The 21244-nt window shown below is 37.8% G+C and overlaps 1 protein-coding gene across 1 annotated transcript in view; it reads right to left on the minus strand.

Moving 5' to 3' along the window:
* Nucleotides 1-7997, minus strand: part of HDX (highly divergent homeobox) — a 236935-nt gene extending 228938 nt beyond the window's left edge. Inside the window, exon 1 of the mRNA XM_032330919.1 lies at nt 7862-7997. The gene's annotated coding sequence lies outside the window, so the exon portion shown is untranslated. The remainder of the gene's footprint in view (nt 1-7861) is intronic.
* Between the last annotated feature and the right edge of the window lie 13247 nt (nt 7998-21244).

Raw genomic sequence — 21244 nt, forward strand, 5'->3', positions numbered from 1 at the left:
TGTCAAAAAGAAATTAAGGGATTTTTCTGATTATCAGCTCTTAAAAATCTAAGATGTAGTTATATTTCACTTTATATCAGTATCTCTCAGAGTTTAATGTGCATATGAATCATCTGGAGATCTTATTAAAACACAGAATCTGATTCTGTAGGACTTGGTTGAGATCTGAGATTCTGTAATTTCCAAGACGTTTCCAGGTGATGCTCATGCTGGCACTCCATGGAACACACTTTGAGGAGCAATAATTAGATACAGATACATTAAACCATACCAGAAAAGTTAATTGGCTACACATCACAAGCAATACTGAGTTTTTTTTGTATTTTGTATTTTTTGTTTAACTGCCTCTTTACATTAAGCACTAGCAGTTGGGAAAAGAAGAAAAAATCTCAAACTGACCTTTAACATCTTTTAAGCATTCACTGGTAATAAAAGTGAGCCTAGAGGTTCTAAATAAAATGATTATTTTTAATAAGTTACATACGTATTCAAAAATAACTTCTTGTTATCTCAGGACAGTGGGATAGGGATGCCTAGGTGGCTCAGTTGGCTGGGTGTCTGCCTTTGGCCTAGATCATGATCACAGGGTCCTAGGACCAAGCCCCACATCAGGCTCTCTGCTCAGTGGGGAGTCTGTCTCTCCTTCTCCATTTGCCCCTCCCCTTGCTTGTGCTCTCTCTCTAGCTCTTGCTCTCTCTCTCAAATAAATAAAATCTTTAAAAAAAGAATAGTGGGTATAAGTCAAGGCTGAGCATTGTATACTTAATGTAATGATGCCCACTAATGTAGAATATATTTTTCTTCCATATTTCATTATGCTTCCGGTCTCTATTAAAGAGATTCCAACACAACTGACAGGTCTATGAAAGGGTAAAGATATTTGGAGGATGGGTCTCATATAATTACTTTCCTAAGTGGCATAACTACTTCATACATAAAACACACAATACATAGACCAAGCCAACCAAGCAAAACAGTATATATATATATATATATATATATATATATATATATATATATATATAAAAGAATATATTAGGGGCGCCTGGGTGGCTCAGTGGGTTAAGCCGCTGCCTTCGGCTCAGGTCATGATCTCAGGGTCCTGGGATGGAGTCCCACATCGGGCTCTCTGCTCAGCAGGGAGCCTGCTTCCTTCTCTCACTCTCTCTCTGCCTGCCTCTCTGCCTACTTGTGATCTCTGTCCGTCAAATAAATAAATAAAATCTTTAAAAAAAATAAAAAATAAAAAAAGAATATATTAAATCAGAGAAAGACAATTATATGATCTCTCTGATATGAGGAACTTGAGAGGCAGGGCAGGGGGTTGTGTGGGGTAGGGAGGGGAAAAAATGAAACAAAATGGGATCAGGAGGCAGACAAACTATGAGACTCTCAATCTCACGAAACAAAATGAGGGTTGCTGGGGGGTGGGAGAGTAGAGATAGGGTGGCTGGGTTATGGACATTGGGGAGAGTACATGTTATGGTGAGTGTTGTGAAATGTGTAAGCCTGATGATTCACAGACGTGTACACCTGCAGCAAATAATACATTATATGTTAATAAACAACAACAACAACAATCTATTAGTGTAGTAGAACAAAACCCAAAGAAGAAAGAAGAAATGCTTTTGCCATTGCTTGGTACGAGAACAGGAAAGAATAGTTTTATGGGTCTATATGCCTTCTGCTTCTGAAGCCATTGGAGGTTAACACAATGATCTCTTTCTCCTAAATCTTGGGCTTTCTATTAAAAAATTTTATCTCTACTGATAGAAAAAGGAAAATGTCAAAAGCAGTAAAGACTCAGAAAGAGAGAGAAGTTAGAGGGAAATCACATGCACATACATGCATACACATAAAATTTTAAAAACAATAAATAAAGGTGGGCAGCACCTAGAATGATACCTGCTGTAAAGCCCTGGCTCTGCCACTTACTACTTGCATGACCTTGGGCAAACATCATGCACAAATTCTTGTCTAGATGAGAAAAGTGCCTACCCGGGGCATGTTTGCATTTAAGAATCTTAAAATGAATTGCCACCAACTCCAAGGGAAGTGAGGCTAAGAAAATGTTTTCCTAAATTTTTGCCACTCTGACAACACTTTCTTGAGTATAGCTGACACACAATGTTACATTTGTTTCGGGTGTACAATTTAGTGATATGACAAGTTTATGCATTATGCTATGTTCACCACAAGTATAGCTAGCGTCTGACCCATTACACTATTACAATATCATTAACTGCAGTCCTTAGGCTCTGCATTTTATTCCTCTGATTTATTCATTCCAAAACTGGAGGCCCATATATCCCTCTCCCCTTTACCCATTTTGTTCAATTCCCCATGTCCCTCCATTTTAAAGATTCTAAGGATCAACCCAATTAGAATATAACTCTAATTGTAAAACAACAGGAAACCAAGAGGGTAGGACAGATGCTGTTGTAGATTTCTTTACAGATGAGAAATGTAAAGTATAGCATTTAATTGACACAATATAATCTCATTTATTCAGTTGCCAAGTACCTAGAGCTATAGTTAATCAACGAAATTTTGCTACAAGTTGGTGTATGGATGACTCCATTTGCACATACAAGTTTCAATTTATTGTCTTGAAATTTTACACAGACTAGAAAGGTCTCACAGTGTTAATGACAGCTTCTGAATATACTAACATCTCCAGCTCCCTTCTTATGCAGAATATATCTCCCTAGAATTTTCACTGCTTACTTCTAAATCAGTATGCCTAGATATAATATACTCCATACAAGTATATTAAGACACTACCAATGTCATGTTTAGCTGACTCCACTTTAGAATAAAAATTAACTATTCAAGTATTTTTACTCTGTTTGGGGTTATAACATACAAAATACATAAGTCTTTCTGAAGCTACAATTTTAAAAGCAGAACTAAATATCTTTAAAAATATCTTTTATACAAAACTTAATGCCATGTTTTTCAACCAAGACCAAGAGACTGTGTTTTAGTAAAATATCTTAAAAGAAATGTAAGTATACACTATTTGGTCTGCCTTAGAAATCAGTGATTTTGTAGAAGTAGCTGCTATTCATGGAAAACTTTATGATATAAAACACATAAATAAATATAAACACAAATATGCACACACACACACATGCATGCATACACAAACACATTGGGCTGGGACTCCACACACTAAGATTCTTGTTAAAGCTCGGCCTAAGGGGTGCCTGGGTGGCTCAGTCAGTTAGGCGTCTGCCTTTGGCTCAGGTCATGATGCTAGGGCCCTGGGATCTAGCCCTGCATCAGGCTCCCTGCTCATTGGGGAGTCTGCTTCTTCCTCTCCTCCCTGCTCATGCTCTCCCTTGCTATCTTTGTCTCTCTCAAATAAATAAAATGTTTAAAAAATAACTTTGCCAATGACAGTACAGACAAAAGGTTGATATCCAGGATCTATAATGAACTCCTCAAACTCAACACACATGAAACAGGCAAACATATCTAAAAATGGTCAGAAGATATGAACAGACACTTCTCCAATGAAGACATACAAATGGCTATCAGACACATGAAAAAATGTTCATCATTACTTGCCCTCAGGGAGATTCAAATTAAAACCACATTGAGGTATCACCTTACACCAGTTAGAATGGCCAAAATTAACAAGACAGGAAACAACATGTGTTGGAGAGGATGTGGAGAAAGGGGACCCCTCTTCCACTGTTGGTGGGAATGCAAGTTGGTGCAGCTTCTTTGGAGAACAGTGTGGAGATTCCTCAAGAAATTAAAAATAGAATTCCCCCGGGGGAAAAAAAAAAGAAATTAAAAATAGAACTTCCCTATGACACTGCAATTGCACTCCTGGGTATTTACCCCAAAGATACAGATGTTGTGAAAAGAAGGGCCATCTGTACCCCAATGTTTATAGCAGCAATGGCCACAATCGCCAAACTATGGAAAGAACCAAGATGCCCTTCAATGGATGAATGGATAAGGAAGATGTGGTCTATATACACTATGGAGTATTATGCCTCCATCAGAAAGGATGAATACCCAACTTTTGTAGCAACATGGATGGGACTGGAAGAGATTATGCTGAGTGAAATAAGTCAAGCAGAGAGAGTCAACTATCGTATGGTTTCACTTATTTGTGGAGCATAACAAATATCATGGAGGACAAGGGATGTTAGAGAGAAGGGAGTTGGGGTAAATTGGAAGGGGGGGTGAACCAAGAGAGACTATGGACTCTGAAAAACAATCTGAGGGGTTTGAAGTGGTGGGGGGTGGGAGGTTGGGGTACCAGGTGGTGGGTATTATAGAGGGCACGGATCTCATGGAGCACTGTGTGTGGTGAAAAAATAATGAATACTATTTTTTCTGAAAATAAATATATTAATTTAATTTAAAAAATAAATAAATAACTTTGCCTAAGATTCACTGCATATGTATTATTTGGTGATTAAGAATCAAAACAGACCTGTTTGGATCCTGACTGTGACATGTTGTCATTGTGTGGCCCCAGGGAGATCAACTACTTTGAGCTACTGTTTTATCACTTGTAAAATGAGAAATAATACTAGAAACTATCTCATAGGGATGTGGTGAAGTTTAAATGTGAAAATATATATAAGGTTTTTAGCATAATGCTTGGTATTAAGTGCTTAATAAATATTAGTATTTATTAATTCTGCTAAGTTACTTCACTTCTCTAGACTTCAGCTTCCTCATATATAAAATGGGGGGACTGGTTTGTCATTATAAAATCCCCTCCAGCTCAACTAAAACTTAAATGAGAAAGGCCAATGCCATCCTCTCATTCAGACTGGAGTTGTAAAATAAACCTTAAAACATGAATACCACAGGGGCACTTGGGTGGCTCAGGTCATGATCCCACAGTCCTGGGACTGAGCCCCCCATTGGGCTCCCTGCTCAGTGGGGAGCCTGCTTTTCCTTCTCCCTCTGTCTGCAGCTCTCCCTGCTTCTGTGCTTTCTCTGTCAAATAAATAAATAAAAATCTTTAATAAAAAACATGAATACTGCAGTCTCTTTTTAATTTTATTTTAGGCTTTCTAAAATGGGTAGTATATCCCTATCATTACATTCTATCTAGAGTGTCCTACCTTTGAATAATTTAGTTTAGTGATCTACATGTAAAGTCTAGGTAAGTCTTATTAATTACTAAAAGCTAAAACACTTTGAGGTAATTTCCATAATGTAAGTAATATAAAGGATTTTCCTTTATAGTAACATTCATAGTTCACTCATAATGATTTATGACAATGATTTTTAAATTTAAAGGTTATAATACCTTCTAGAATGGTTTCTATCCATGTTCTTAAACCACAAACTGTGATGTGATATTGGTTGGGATGGTGCCTTAAAGTAAGGCAGCAGCCAAAGTGAAATCTGTAGAAAGCCTCAATATTGAACTGTAATCACAGTTTCCATCAAATAAAACTGAGCTCCATGAAACAATGCAGTTTGAAGTCCTAGGTGTAGGAAAGTGACAGCTGATATGTTATACAATAGCAGTTATGGCAGCCATCACAATGATTAGCTCTGAGTCAATAGACATACAATGAAAGCTATCAGTGATAGTCAATGTAAAGCAGTAACTCCAAGATATATTGCAATAAAGAGGAAACAATTAGTAGGTTTTAACAAAACCTATAAGAAATTATAGGTTGTAATGTAATGTCACCAATAAGAAATAAACGGAAAATGTCTTAGTGTTTTTAAACCTGAAAAAATTACAGACAGAACCACTTCTGGGATAATGTCCCCTTGGTCTTTTTTATGAAGACAGTGTATGTTTGGAGGGGACCTGCTATATAGATATGTCCATATTGCTTTTTCTCTGACTCATAATCAAGTTTATTTAGTCACCGGAGGATCCCTTGCTTGACCAACGGTGAATAAATTTTCATATATACAGATCTCTCTATAACAATCTTGCTACCCAAGAAACTGGGATGCAAAAGCCATTTATAGTTATATATTCAAATAATCATTAGTAGGCAGAGGATAAAGAATTAGATGGCATCATCCTAACACTTAAGAAGGGGTTTTAAATTCAGTTGAGAAATTTAGTCCAACACATACACGCAAATAAGAAGACAATATAAAACAGACTATAAGAAAGTGACAAATATAAAAACCGATGTACAAGTTCTAGAAAAAGTGAGCTGAATAATGGTTGGGTTACATTAAGAAGGCACTCAGCAGAAAGGTGCAACTTGAACCTCCAAATTGGGTAAGATCTGAATAGGCAGAAAAGAGGGCATGTGAAGTGTGTGAAGTGTGTTGTAGTAGTTCAAGGAGCAAAGTCAGGGAGGTATATTGTTCAGGAGACATTAAGGAGAATTGTGCACTGAAAAATCAAGTAAAATAAGGGTCCCAGGATACAATGAAGCCAGATTATGAAGTTTTTGCAGTCTGACTAGAATTGGGCTTGGAAGGATAAAAGATAAATTCCAAGAATATTTTGGTGAAGAAAACAACTTGCTAAAAGGAGTGTTTACTGACCATCAGTCTGGCAGGATGAATTAAGGATTTGGGCACAAGTGAAAGCTGACTGGGAGGTTCCTGGAGTGACTGAATGGATGGTGATGAGAGCTTAGATTGTAGAATAAAAAAGAATTACATCAGTGGCCTTTCAAAGGAAAATTCACCAGGACTCTATAACCACTTAACCATAAGAAATGGTGGGGGGGGGATCAGATTTCTCTGTGAAATAGTCAGGAATTAATAATTTTTCCACCAAGGACAAACAGGTTGTTCCTCACCACTGCTGAGTAATATTGCCCTCCCCCCCAAAAAGGAGAGTTAAAACGGGTCTCCCAAAAAGGATTTGCCTTTGCTGGTTTTAGCAGAGACACTGAGGCAGAAAGGAAGAAGGAAAGACTTAGCACCAAACCAGAAAGGGAGACCAAGGCTTTGTAAGAAACCGTTACAAGAAAAAAGAGAAAAAAAGACAAGAAAGTTAAATTTCTTACTCTGAGTCTCCACAATGGGTCTCATCTGAGTCTCTCCAAAGAGTTTAAGTTTCAAAATCACTGAGTGGCACCTCAAATCATAGTTCATTGAAGATTAAAAGCTGGATTCGCTTGAATAATTAGTGTGTTTTTTTTTTAACAGTTTCTCATCTCAGGAATTTCTATTTCACAAATTCCTCTTCAAGTTCTTTCAGTTGTTACAAACCTGATATCTGTAGATTAAGAACTTGCTTTCTTAAAATCAGGCCCATCTGCGGTCTGTGTATGCTCACTAAACCAGATTCAAAATAAGTGGCAGGTGTCTCTCCATGAACAGGCTCTTGAAACAACACACAACCAACTCCCCAGCCCTTTCCACATTCCGCCCAGACAGCTCAGCCCCACCTCCTCCAGCGAAACCGGAAACGCGCCTGCGCAAACGCCGCGTCTATTATTCTCGCCACGAACTTCTCCCCTCCCCCAAGTTCTTAATGCGCAGGCGCAGCACTCGGTGCATTTGAGTAGGGTTGTGAGAAACCCGCAGTCCAGTGAAATGTAGAAGTGGTAGAATTCAGCCCCCTCCCCGCCTCCTGTCTTGGGAGGCAGATGTGCCACTTCCTCCTACTCCGAAGCCTGAAGTGCATTACAAACGTCGCCCTCTCTCGGAGCAAGGTCCTTTGCTCTCTGGCAATGCCCACTGGATTCCTATCCTCAGCTGTTTTTTAACCTCAGGCTGTCTCCAGCCTTGACTCGGGTAGTAGAGGCAGCTGGCTCCCCCCAAACCACAGCGGTTTGTTGGCAGCCTCTTTAGGCCTCTGAACCTATAAGTCCCCCACTGGGCAGAGCATTAGCCCTGTGTCTTGCTCATCCTCCTTCGCCCTTTACACCCACCCAGGCTGGGTCCTTACCTCGGGGCGTGGTGCGGTTACGGGAAGGATCGAAGGATCCCAAATCAGGCCAGTGCTGGGGCAGGCAGATTCAGCAAGATTTTTCCTGGGTCTCACTGTCTCCTCAGACAATGAAATCAGCGTGTCCGATCATCAATTCTCATCATGATTGTGACGTCACAAAAGACAGCGACCAATGGGAGCCCGAGATCAGCTCCGGACAGTCCCTGGCCTCAGCCCAGAACCCAAGAGTGGGGAGGGGGGAGGAAAGATAGCTGCCTGCAGTGGGGCTGCCTCTTCCCTGCACACATCAACTGTGTCCAAGGCCAAGCCTCTCTGTACCTCTCCCTTCCTGAATAGCTGCGGACACTCAGCATCCCTGTGACTATAGTAGTTACATGGCACCCTTTGAGCAGGTGCTGTCTGGTCTTCCAACTTGAGATTCGCTTTCAGCAGAATTGTTGCATGCCAAAATCAAATGATCTCAAACAGAAATATAGTCTTTTGTGGTCAGTGTTCAACTGACATGTATATACTCAGTGTTACTAAAATCAAGAAAGTTTCCATCAAGCCTTTGGAATTTATCGATAAGAGCAAGTGTACAGTTTTATGTGACCAGCTGACTCTCCGACTAAAGCAAGAAATTAAAATTATGAGTTCTATTCACCTAACCTCAATCCCTATTCTGCCAGAAGTTACTTGGGTGAACACCACTGCACCATAGCAAGGGAGGAAAAAAAAAAAAAACACAACTTCAAGTCATATGCTACTTGATACATTCCCCAAATTTGCTGGGTGCCATGAAAGATGTACAATTTATTGGTCCTGTGCTACTATAGAACTTATCACTCAGAAGACAAGATTAGCAAATATTAAACATTCACAACAATAAAATTAAGCACATTATTAGATGTTCAATCATCAACTACAGATAAGACCTACATTGTTTAGTGACTGGAAATGCCAGTGGGGTGATAACCATTTAGGAAATCATTTTATTTTGTAATCGAAACTTGAGATGGTTCTTGAATAGTGGATAAGAGAGGACTGAAAGCACTGTCCAGGTGTTGGGAAGAATAGGCAAAAGTATGAAAGCATAGATATATATGATATAAGGAAATCCATAATAAACTCAGCCTTGCAAACAGCATATATGAAGACCAGTGGGGAAATAGGATAGACTGATAATAAAAGTCTTTGAAAGTAGGCAGAGAACTTCGATTTTATTAAAAGCCACCGAAGACCCTAGGGCAGGGTACCTAAACCCTCTACAGTCATCTACAAAGCAGCTTGAGGGATTTTTTTTTAAGAAAAGTCTAATCATGCCCAGATCCAGACTGTCCAATGGCTTACATTCACATATATATTACATAAAATACAAATTTCTTACCATAGTCTCAAGGTCCTAAGTGATCCGGTCTTTGCCATCCTTATGTCCTCACCTCCTGCCACTCTGCAGTTAACTCACTTTCAAATCACATGGGCCTTCTCTCCATTTCTCAAACAAATTAATCTCACGACCACATGGGGACCCTCATACAGTTGTTCAGTTTGATCTTTATATGACTTTAGTTCATTTGATTAACATTTCTACTCAAATGTAACTTCTTTAAAAGTAACCTCTTTAAAATTTTAAAGAAGTTACACTGTAACCCTATTCTAAATTGTGATCTTCTCAACACTTCATCTATCTCCCTTTCCTGTTTTATTTTTCATAGCATTTACTACTATCTAACATACTCTATATTTTTAGTTATTATTATTTAGCAAATATAAGCTCCATAAGGGCAGGATTTTTTGTCTTACTTATTTTTATATTCCTGGCATCTAGAAGAGTCCTGGATATGAGGTGGACAAATCAGTATTTGTTGAATGAAAGCAAATTTTTCAAGTAATTTGTTAGTCATCAATTTGCAGGTTGAATCAGATTGGGGATAGGCTGGAGAAAAAAAGATAAGTTAGACAGTTACAGGGGCAATATTAGTTTCTAGATTACTTGGGGCTAGATCAGAGCATCAAGAGCAGTAATAAAGAGATATTATTAAATTTCAAAGAAGGAATGATTTGGATGAAAAATGAGGATTCAGAGACGGCCTACCTATGATAGAATAACATATTCATTAATTACTTACAGCACAGCTTTTTAAACATTTTTAAAGTAAGCTCCACACCCAGCATGGACTCCAATGCAGAGCCTGAACTCACAACCCTGAGATCAATATCTGAGCTGAAATCAACAGTTGGAGGCTTAACTGACTGAGCCAGCCAGGCAGCCCAGTATCTACTGCATATCCTGAACTGAAGTGATTTGAGAGAAAGAGAAAACCAGGATTTCTACCCTTAAAGAATTTATTGTCCAACTGACAAGAGAAAACAAATATGAAACCAGGGTACACAAAGAAGTAATTAAATTCATCCAGTTGCCCATTCTTCTTTTCCCTTCACACTCTATATCCAAGCCATCCGTGAATCCTATAGGTTGTACCTTCAAAATACATCCAAAATCTAAGCACTCCTTACTTCTCCCATTACTGCTACAATAGTCAAAGTAATTATCATTTCTAGGTTGAGCCACTGCAAAATCATCTTACATGGTTTGGTTTTGTCTACTACTATTTTCTTTAATATTTTCTCTTAGCAGCTGTCAAAATATTCTTTATAAAGTTGAATAGGATCATATTACTCCCCAGCTTAAAGCCCTCCAAATGCTTCCCAGCACATTAACAATAAAATCCAAAATCCTTGTGGTTTATTTCCTGCCACTTCTTTCTGCCATGGCTCGCTATGCTACACTGACCTTTTTTCTTTCCCTCTCTCTTTCTTTTTGAAAATCCTGTTCCTTCTTTGGAGATTTTGCTCTTGCTATGCCTTCTTAGAAAATTCTTCTCCAAGCTCTTCCCATAACTTACTACTTCACTCAGGTTGCCAGCTAAGATTTATCTCCTCAGATATGTCTTTATGGACCAATGTTTTTAAAATGGCATCTCCAAATCACACTACATCCTCTGTCCTCTTGCTGTGCATTAGTCTTCTCAAATCACTGTAGGAAATCACATAATTTGCTTATTTATTTAGCCTTCCCTTAGGTTAGGATTTTATCTCTCTTATTTACTGTTCTATCCCCACCTGGTATGAAACTTTGTTGAATGAATGAGTGTAGAAAAGCATAAATTGTGTGGTATAAGCTAGAGTAATTGGTATTCAGAAGTCTGAGATGTTGCTAGTACCATGTCATAGGTATCCATCCCTGTTTTCACACAGTGTATCAATTAAAGCCATGTTCATTGAATTTGTGGATGAAAACAATCTGAGAGGAATAATTAAAGTATAGATGTTAATAAGACTTCAAGAATCTCAAAAGACTCAAAATTCAAATGCAGCAAGATCAAATCGGATAGGGCTGAACAGTTAAGCCTTACTTTTAGGTCTACAAAAATCAACTGTACAAGTACAGAATGGGCAATAAACACTTAAGGTGGGAAAATTCTATTTATAAAACTTGTAAATTCAGTATGAGCTAGAATACCACAGCTGTTAGGAAAGATAATTGAGGGGCACCTGGGTGGCTCAGTCAGTTAAGCATCTGCCTTCGGCTCAGGTCATGATCTCAGGGATCTCAGGGATCATGATCTCTGAGATCAAGCCCCACATTGGGCTCCCTACTCAGTGGGAATCCAGCTTCTCCTCTGCCACTCCCCCTGCTGTGCTCACTTGCTCCCTCTCTCACTGTCAAGTGAATATATAAACTCTAAAAAAAATAAAAAAGAAAAAAAAAAGAAAAAGGAAATAAAGAAAGAAAGATAATCGAGAATTAAACTACAGTAAGAAAAAGTTAGCATCAGGGCACCTGCGTGGTTCAGTCGGTTAAGTTTCTGCCTTTGACTTAGGTCATGATCCCAGAGTCCTGGGATCGAGTCCCACATCGGGCTCCCTGCTTAGCAGGGAGCCTGCTTCTCCTCTGACTGCTTCTCCCTTGGCCTCTGCCTGTTGCTCCCCCTGCTTGTGCCCTCACTCTGACAAATAAATAAATAAAGTTTTTTTTAAAAAGAGAAAACGTTAGCATGTAAAGCAAGAAAGTTAAGAGTCCTACAATTCTAGACCCTGATCAGACAAAATCTACTTTGTTCAGTTGATTGTCTCTTATTTTTTAAAAAAAATCATGAATGAACACTATTTCAAAAACTAATGATGTACTGTATATTGGCTAACTGAACATAATTAAAAAAAAAAACATAAATGGGGGTACCTGGGCGGCTCAGTCAGTTAAGTGTCTGATTCTTGATTTCAGTTCAGGCCATGATCTTAGGGTCCTAAGATTGGACCCTACATGGGGCTCCACACTCAGCATGAGTCTGCTTGGGATTCTTTCTCCCTCTGTCCCTCCCCACCACTTTAGTTATAAATAAATGAATGAATGAATGAATGAATGAATGAATACATAAATAAAACCTTTTAAAATTTTAATAAATGGTTGCACCTAGAGAAGAGAGACCAGGAATGATGAAGCATCTTAAAAATATATGCTATGAGGCAAGACTCCAAGAAGTGAGGATGGTTATTTTAAATCAGGGAAGATCTGGAGAAAATATAACTACCATCAGATATTTGAAAGACTAACAGGACAAAGAAAGACAGACTTACTGTGTCGTTCTCAAAAAGGCAAAACCAAAGCCAAAAACAAGAACTGACAGGGAGACAAATTTCAGCTTGAACATTCAAGTGTTCAAAATGACAAGAGATGTTCTGTAAAGTCAAAAGGCCTCAGATCATTAGGAATGTTCAAGCATAGTGACCATCGACTTGGAGCAAGGTCTTATCCATGCTGAGTGAGTGCTAAAATCCATTCCAACAGGAACTTTACTAACCTTTGGATTGTGTCAGATAGGAATTGGTCCCGAATATGCCTTGAAAGTAGAAAAGGGTTTGGTCTTTTAGAATTTGTTTTGGTTGAGCCAAATGGGAGGGATGTTCTAGGTTGGGGCGCCACTAATAAAACAGAAAAAGTTTACTGCTCTCAAGATTCTTCAGTAGGTAGAATCTAAATAAAACATTTTCGCAGTGCATTTTGAGTCATTGTTGGGCTGCATACACCAAGGAAAATGTTTTCAACTTTTATTTTTCCTATTTAAACTTTCCCTATTAATAAGCAATTCATTTCCAGTCTATCTTAACCAAGACACCACTTACTAAAATATGTGAAGCCTGCTTGTATAAGCCCAGAACACAACTATTAACAATATGGCTTGCTAGGATTTAAAAAGGTTTTCAAAAACTAACTTCTAAGCTACTGAAAATTAGGTTGATTTTCCTGATCTTCACTAATTAGAGGCTCAATGTTTTGTTTGTTGATTATTGAGTCTCTTCTCTTTCACTTTTTTGCTGTCCAACTTTCAGACATTTTGCAGCTTACTGATATCTCCAAATTTTTATACCAAAAATTAATCAGAAAGTTAAAATTATGTGTTGTTCTTCTAAACACTTATGATCCAAAGTAGAACAACTTTAGAATGAAAATGCAGTGTTAAATTTATACATTTTCAATAGATTTCAATTTTCCATCACAGTCATGTTCTTAGTATTCTGGATATTTGAAGAGATGCCAGTTGAAGAAACTTCCCTCAATTTACTGTGGGCCAGGTTAGAGCAAAATCAAGAAGAAAAACATACTGTGGCACAAACCTCCTCAGAATCATTAGCATATCCTTCTCTGCTTTAATGATATGTTTTTTAAGTTTTTATTTAAATTCCAGTTAGTTAACATACAGTGTAATATTAGTTTCAGGTGTAAAACTTAGTGATTCAACACTTACATACAATACCCTGTGCTCATCAAAAGTGCCGTCCTTAATCCCGTCACCTATTTAACACATCCTCCACCCACCCACCCTCTGGTAACCATCATTTTGTTCTCTACAATTAAGATTCTGCTTCTTCTTGGTTTGCCTCTCCTTTTTTCTCCTCCATGATCATTTCCTTTATTTCTTAAATTCCACATATGAGTAAAATCATATGTTATTTGTCTTCTATGATTGACTTAATTTGCTTAGCACAGTACTTTCTAACTCCATCCATGTCATTCCAAATGGCAAGATTTCATTCTTTTTTATGGGTGAGCAATATTCCATTGTGTGTATATATACACCACACCTTCTTTATCCAGGCCTCAGTAAATGGATATTTGGGCTTTTTCCATAATTTAGCTATTGATAATAATTCCTATAAACATCAGTGTGCATGTACCCCCTTTGAATTAGTACTGAATTAGTATTTTTGTATTCTTTAGATAAATACCTAGTAATGATTCTGTAAATAACCTCTGGAGAATACTATATTTCTACTTTATATTTTAGTTATTAATGGACTTCATTTTATAGAAAATATATTTAATGAAACTTGTTCACCTAGTAAATTTGAAAAATATAACTGATTTTGAAGTTGCCCTGTGGTTTTTGAGATGTAAGCCATTACAATATTCCTGTTTGTTTCTACTTAAACTAAGCATGTTTTCATCATCTAGAAATTTGTTAGAAATCTAAATCTGAGGGCCCCACTCACAGATTCAGAAACTCAGAGAGTAAGATCCAGCAAACACTGTTTTAGCAAGCTCTCTAGGGAATTCTTGTGTATGATAAAGATTGAGATCCAATGTATTAAGTTGTAAATATGAGAGGGAATATTTAGAGGCATTCATCTCACAAACCTCTATTTAACTCCTTATGTGAAGCTCTATCTAATTTATTAAAACATGATTTTTGTCCTCAAAATACTTACAATCTAATACGACAGTCAAAGACTTAAAGGGAAAATGCAAAATAGTAAAGTAGAGATGGAATGTGTCAGGGATTATGCGTGGTTCCAGGAATACTAAAGCTCTGAGTATAAGTGTTTTTTGTATAATGGAGTTCTATTTCTCACATATCAAAAGCTATATTTCTCATATGGCTCCAGATGTTTTTCCTTTTAGTCATGCTACTGATGCCAGGATAAAGTAAAATACCAGAGCCTTGGTTATTTTAAGCTGGCAGTTGTGCAATGGCAAACTGCTAAAAAATAAATAAAAATAAAGAAACACTGTATACATCCAGGAAAAAGTCCACTTATAAATATCTCTCTTGAGTGTAATAAAAAAGGGCAATAAAGTTGATTCTGGTTTTTCTAATTCCATATTGAAATATATTTGTACATTTTGCCAGATATTTAGGGGACCTACATATTTACATTGATTAACTTCTGGAAGCAGCTTGAACTCTATTTATAGATTTTAAAAGAGACTACTAGGTCAAGGTTAAACTGTCTTCTTTAAATTTTAAAGTTGTGCTCAGCCATTCAGGGGGTTTAGGAATAACTTCTGCTAATATTACAAAGCCATGGACTCTTTCTCCAGAAACATGCACATATACATTTTCTATAGATTATTTATGAACTTGCTGGAATGAGTATATTCTAGGAAATAACTTTTCTGTTATATTTTCAACATGACCCCCAAAATTATCTGTTTGGTCTTAAGACTGCTAGTAGTAGTCCAGAGAAATTGTCTGGAAAGAGATTACTTAGTTATTTAGCACTATGACATATGGGCCATTCCAGAATGTCTCAAACCAGTATCCTCTGCAAGTTTTCACTACCAATCCACACATATATATCAACCAGACATCAATAATTTCATCTTAAACCTCATTTATCTAAGAGATCAGAGGCTTTGAAAGGACCAGTAGTCCTCAGGTCAAATCAAAGGAGAAACCTTGAGAATACCTTTGTCCAAGTAAGCAAAATGTATCTGAAGAAGCACCCAGATACATTCTTTGTATCTGTGTTATCAAAGAAGACAGCAAAAAAGCCTAATTATTCTAAACCAGTATTTGGGTTATAGGAAGAATAAAGGGAGGAAAGGCAAAGAAGAGTACTTATAATTTCAGAGTCATTTGATGAGTTTTTGAAAAACCACTAAAATGATTGAAATGGCTATTTTTGAGGAAATTTAGTGCGGAAAAACTATCACATTTTTAACATCATTTTGCCATCACTTTTTATGAATGAAGAAAGTAAAGTAAAAGGAAGCGAAGTGAATTACCTAACACTGATGTATCAGTAATTTATTAAATTATATAATTTTGACTAAATAGAGTTTCTGATTATTTGAAAGTTACTATTAACAATCGTTTAATTTTAAGGCCTAGATAATAGATGTAAATGGAAGAGCTAAATTTTGCCAGGCAACTTTATGGATTCAGGATCCCGACCTAAGTCAAGATAGAAACAATGATCTGAAAATGTAAGTGTGAAGAGAACAAAGTAGGTGCGTATAGAATGTCCACCAGTCAGAACAGACAGTGTAGCCAAAATTATACCTAGTCAGGGAAAACATAAAAACACATGTAGCAGGGTGCCTGGTGGCTCAGTCACTTAATTTTCCAACTCTTGATTTCAGCTCAGATCATGATCTCAGAGTCGTGAGATTGAGCTTCAAGTTGGCTCCACACACTGGGTGTGGTTCCTGCATAGGAATTTCTCTCTCACTCTTGCTCTTGCTCTCGCTCTCGCTCTCACTCTCCCTTTGCCCCACCCCCCACAAAAAAGACATGTAGCAAAAGTCACAGAAGGCAAGATTCTGAATTCATAGATGAAAGACTGGGCCACAGAAATCAAGAACTCAGTTAAAGAGAAGAAGCATCTGAAATAAATCAGAGTACTGGGAAAACAGCATTGAGGTCTAAGTTGATAACCAAAAACTTGGGCAGATTCAAATACAAAAGTCAAGATAAAAAGAAAGCAGCCAAAGACCAAACAAGATAAACTCAGGTCAGGCCAGTTTGATTTATTTAACAATCAAAATAGTGAGTGGTCAGGGGTCAATGCAAATCAAGGAACAGCAGCCATAGAAGCATAAAGCACCAAGGACATGAAAGTAAAAGTACACATATACTTAACCATATTCCTTTTTTTTAATTTTTTAAGCTTTTTAGTTAAATTACACTTAGTGAAGGGAGGAGGGAAGATAGTGGAAGATTAGGGAACTGTCCTTTCATCTGGTCCCTTGAAATCAGCTAGATATCTATAAAATCATCCTGAACACCTGTGAATTCAACCTGAGATCTAAGAAAAGAATTGCTGAAATTCTACAAATCGAAAAGCGACCACTTTTTGCAAGGTAGGAGGTGCAGAGAAGTGAATCTAAGGGGATATATCAGAAAATAAACTGTGGGGAGTGTTGGGGCCGATTCCACAGGTTAAAATCTGTTAAACCCCTAAGGCCTCCTGGGCCTACTTAGCCACAGTGACTCCATGTTGCCTAGGTAGACATTTTGTTGTTTAATAAATGCCTCAGCAGTTGCTGATATCGGTTCCAGGTAACTGTTACTAAAACACACACCTAAAACAAGGCCAGACAGGTGGAAACATCCAATCAGCCAAAGCCACATATGTAGAGGTCTGCGGTTGTGCCCTATAAAACTAGCCTGTAAGACCAAGGGGTCGTCGCCCTCTTAGGAGACGGCCCTGACCGGTCAGTCTGGCTCCTGATGCTTGGCCTAGAATAAAGCTTTCATAACTTTCACTTTGTCTCAGCCTCGTTCCCCTGGCCTGTCAGTCAATCTTCTAATGCTTGGCATAGAATAAGGCTTTGCATAAATTTCACTTTGTCTCAGTCTTGTTCCTTTGATAATGGACCCAACAGGGAGAGGGAGCCTCCATAAGAAAGCTACTAGAAAGTGCTATAGCAGCGAGAGCACAAAATCAGAATTTTTACAACTCTGCTCCGGTAAGGGACCTCCTTGCCTGAAAGGTGCTCAGGTGGCAAACCTGGCAAAATCTTAGATGGGACAATAGGGTCTCGGGCTCCCAGGGGTCACAGAAAGAATAAGGGTGTCTGAGTACAGCAGGGTCCCCCATGCATAGGAGCAGGGAAGCCACCTAAAATCAGTGAGCACAGGAGTGGTCTCACACCTCAGTGTTGCCATATATCATGAACTACTGCATGGCAGGATTAGGCAACCACTCCTGGAGCAGGGACACAGCGAGTGGCAGAACGCTGGCAAGAACACCTCCTCTTTCCCCCAGGGGAATTGGTGAGGGTGCAAACCAAAGGAATTTCACACACAGATGTGATTGATTTTCCCTCAGGGTGCACTGAAGAGTGGGGGGATTCCATCATTCAGCTCTGGGGCTGGAGATGGAGCACCACCATTTTTATTTACTTAATTTTCATCCTCTAAAGTGGCATGGAAAGCCTTAAGGGAACAAAAACCACATAGAACAGCCCAAGCAGCTTACACTGAGCCTGGGCCCCTGGGAAAGGGTGGTGCAACCTCGCCCAGGCAAAGACACCTGAGAATCAGTGCAACAGGCCTCTCCCCCAGAAGACCAGCAAGAATATCAAGCTAATAGCAAGTTTATGGATCACATAAAATTGAAAAACTTCTATGCTAGGGGAAAATTATACATAGAATTCCAGGTTTTTTGTCTCATGAATCTTTAGTCTTTCAGTTTAAAGGTTTTTTTTTTTTTCTTTTTTTTTTCCTTTTCAACTAGTTTCTTATTTTATCAACTCTTTAAGTCCTTTTTAATTTACATTTTTACATTTACATTTTATAGATATATTCTTCATTTTTGGCTTCCTTTCACTATATTCAATTTGATTTTTGTATATATGGAGCTTTTTCTTTCTCTACAATTTTGGAAACTAGTGTCTTCTTAAAAACAGACCAAAACACACCTGGAACAAAGTGGGTCACCCAGTTTTGTCCACCTGTTAGATTATATTTCTTTTTCCCCCTTTTCTCTTTCATTTTTTGGTTTCTGATCTTTTCGGATTTACCTAGTATATATTGCCCTGGGGTCACAGTTGATATTTTTTATTTTGTTCACTTGTTCATCTGTTCTTCTCTGGACAAAATGACTAGAAGGAGAAATTCACAGCAAAAGGAAGAACCAGAGGTTACACCCCTAAAGATTTAATCCATATGCATATAAGTAAGATGTCAGACCTAGAATTCAGAACAATGATTATAAAGATACTAGGTGAGCTTGAAAAAAACATAAAAGTCACTGAAGAATCCCTTAGTGCATAAACAAAAGAACTAAAATCTAATCAGACTGAAATTTAAAAAGCTTTAACTAAGATGCAGTCTAAAATGGACACTCATAAAAATAGGATAAATGAAGCAGAAGACAGAGTTAGTGACACAAGACAAAATGATGTAAAGGAAGGAATCTGAGGAAAAGAGAGGAAAACAACTACTGGATCATTAGAGAGGCTTCAAGAAATCAGTGATACCATAAAGTGAAACAATAGTAGAATTAATCAGGATCCAGATGAAGAAGAGAGAGAGGGACAGAAGGTATATTTGAACAAGTCATAGCTGACTACTTCCCTAAGGAAGTAGGGAACTGAGGATCAAGTCCAAAAGGCACAAAGAATCCCCCATCAAAATCAATAAAAATAGATCAATACCCCGACAACTAATAGTGAAGCTTGACAATCTCAGAAATAAAAGGAAATGCTGAAAGCTGCACAAAGCAAGAGGTCTTTAACCTACAATGTTAGAAATATTAGACTGGCAGCACGCCTATCCACCACGTCCTGGCAGGACAGAAAGGGCTGGCATGAAATATTCAGGGTACTAAATGAGGAAAACATGCAGCCAAGAATACTTTATCCAGCAAGGCTGACATTCAGAATGGAAGGAGAGATAAGGAGCTTCCAGGACAGACAGAAAGTAAAAGAATTTGTCATCACTAAACCAGCACTGAAAGAAATATTAAAAGGGATCCTGTAAGCAAAGAGAGAGTCTAAGAGTAACGTAGACCAGAAAGGAACAGAGACAATCTACAAAAACAGTAACTTTACAGGTAATGCAATGGCACAGAATTCATATCTTTCAATAGTTACTCTGAATGTAAATGGACTACCTGCTCCAATCAGACACAGGGTTTCAGATTGAATAAAAAAGCAAGAACCATTGTTATGCTGTCTAGAAGAGACTCAGTTTAGACCTAAAGACACATCCAGATTGAATATGAGGGGATGGAGAACCATTTATCATGCTAATGGACATCAAAACAAAGTGGGGGCAGCAATCCTCATACCAACAAATTAGATATTATTTTATTTTATTTTATTAAAGATTTTATTTTTTTACTTGGGAGAGAGAGAGAATGAAAGAGTGAGAGCATGAGAAGGGGAGGGTGAGAGAGAGAACCAGACTTCCTGCCGAGCAGGGAGCCAGATGCAGGAATCAATCCTGGGACTCCAGGATCATGACCTGAGCCGAAGATAGTCATTTAATCACATGAGCCACCCAGGCACTCTGACAAATTAGATTTTAAACTGAAGAATGTAGTAAGGGAGGAAAAGAGACAGTATATCATGCTTAAAGGGACTACCCAACAAGAAGATTTAGCAATTATAAATATTTATGCTCCTAATGTGGAGTAGCCAATTATAAAAACCAATTAATAATACAATTAAAGAAACACATTGATATTAATGCAGTAATATTAGGGAACTTTAACACCCCACTCACAGGAATAGACAGATCATCTAAGCAGAAGATCAACATGGAAACAAGGGTTCAAATAAATGACACACTGAACCAGATGGATTTCACAGATATATACAGAGCATTCCATCCCAAACAAAAGAATACACATCTTCTTGAGTACATGGAAGATTCTCCAGGATAGATCACATACTGGGTCACAAATCAGGTCTCAACTGGTACCAAAAGATTGGGATTACTCCCAATACTTTCAGACAACAATGCTTGGAAACTTGAACTCAACTACAAGAGGAGATTTGAAAGAACTTAAATACTTGAAGGTTAAGAACATCCTGTTAAAAAATAAATGGGTAAAAAAAATAAATGGGCCAACCAGGAAATTAAAGAATTAATAAAATTCATGGAAACAAAAGACAATGAAAACACCTGTTCAAAAACTTTGGGATGTAGCAAAGGTGGGCTTAAGAGGGAATTACACAGAAATACAAGCCTTTCTCAAGAAAGAAGAAATGTCTCAAATACACAACCTAACCCTACACTTAAAGGAGCTGGAAAGATAACAGTCAATAAAGCCGATCCAATCAGGAGATGAGAAATAATGAAGGTCAGAGCAGAAATCAATGAAAGAGAAACCAAAAGAAAAATAGAACAGATCAATGAAACTAGGAGCTGATTCTTTGAATGAATTAATAAGACTGATAAACCCCTACTCAGACTTATCAAAAAGAAAAAAGACCAATTTAATAAAATCATTAATGAAAGTGGTGAGACCATGCCAACACTGAGGAAATACAAACAGTTATAAGAACATAAATGAGCAACTATATGCCAACAAGTTAGGCAATCTGGAAGAAATGGATGCATTCCTAGACACATATAAACTACCAAAACTGAACCAGGAGGACAT

Source organism: Mustela erminea, chromosome X, assembly GCF_009829155.1.
Source record: "Mustela erminea isolate mMusErm1 chromosome X, mMusErm1.Pri, whole genome shotgun sequence".
Taxonomy (NCBI): Eukaryota; Metazoa; Chordata; class Mammalia; order Carnivora; family Mustelidae; genus Mustela; species Mustela erminea.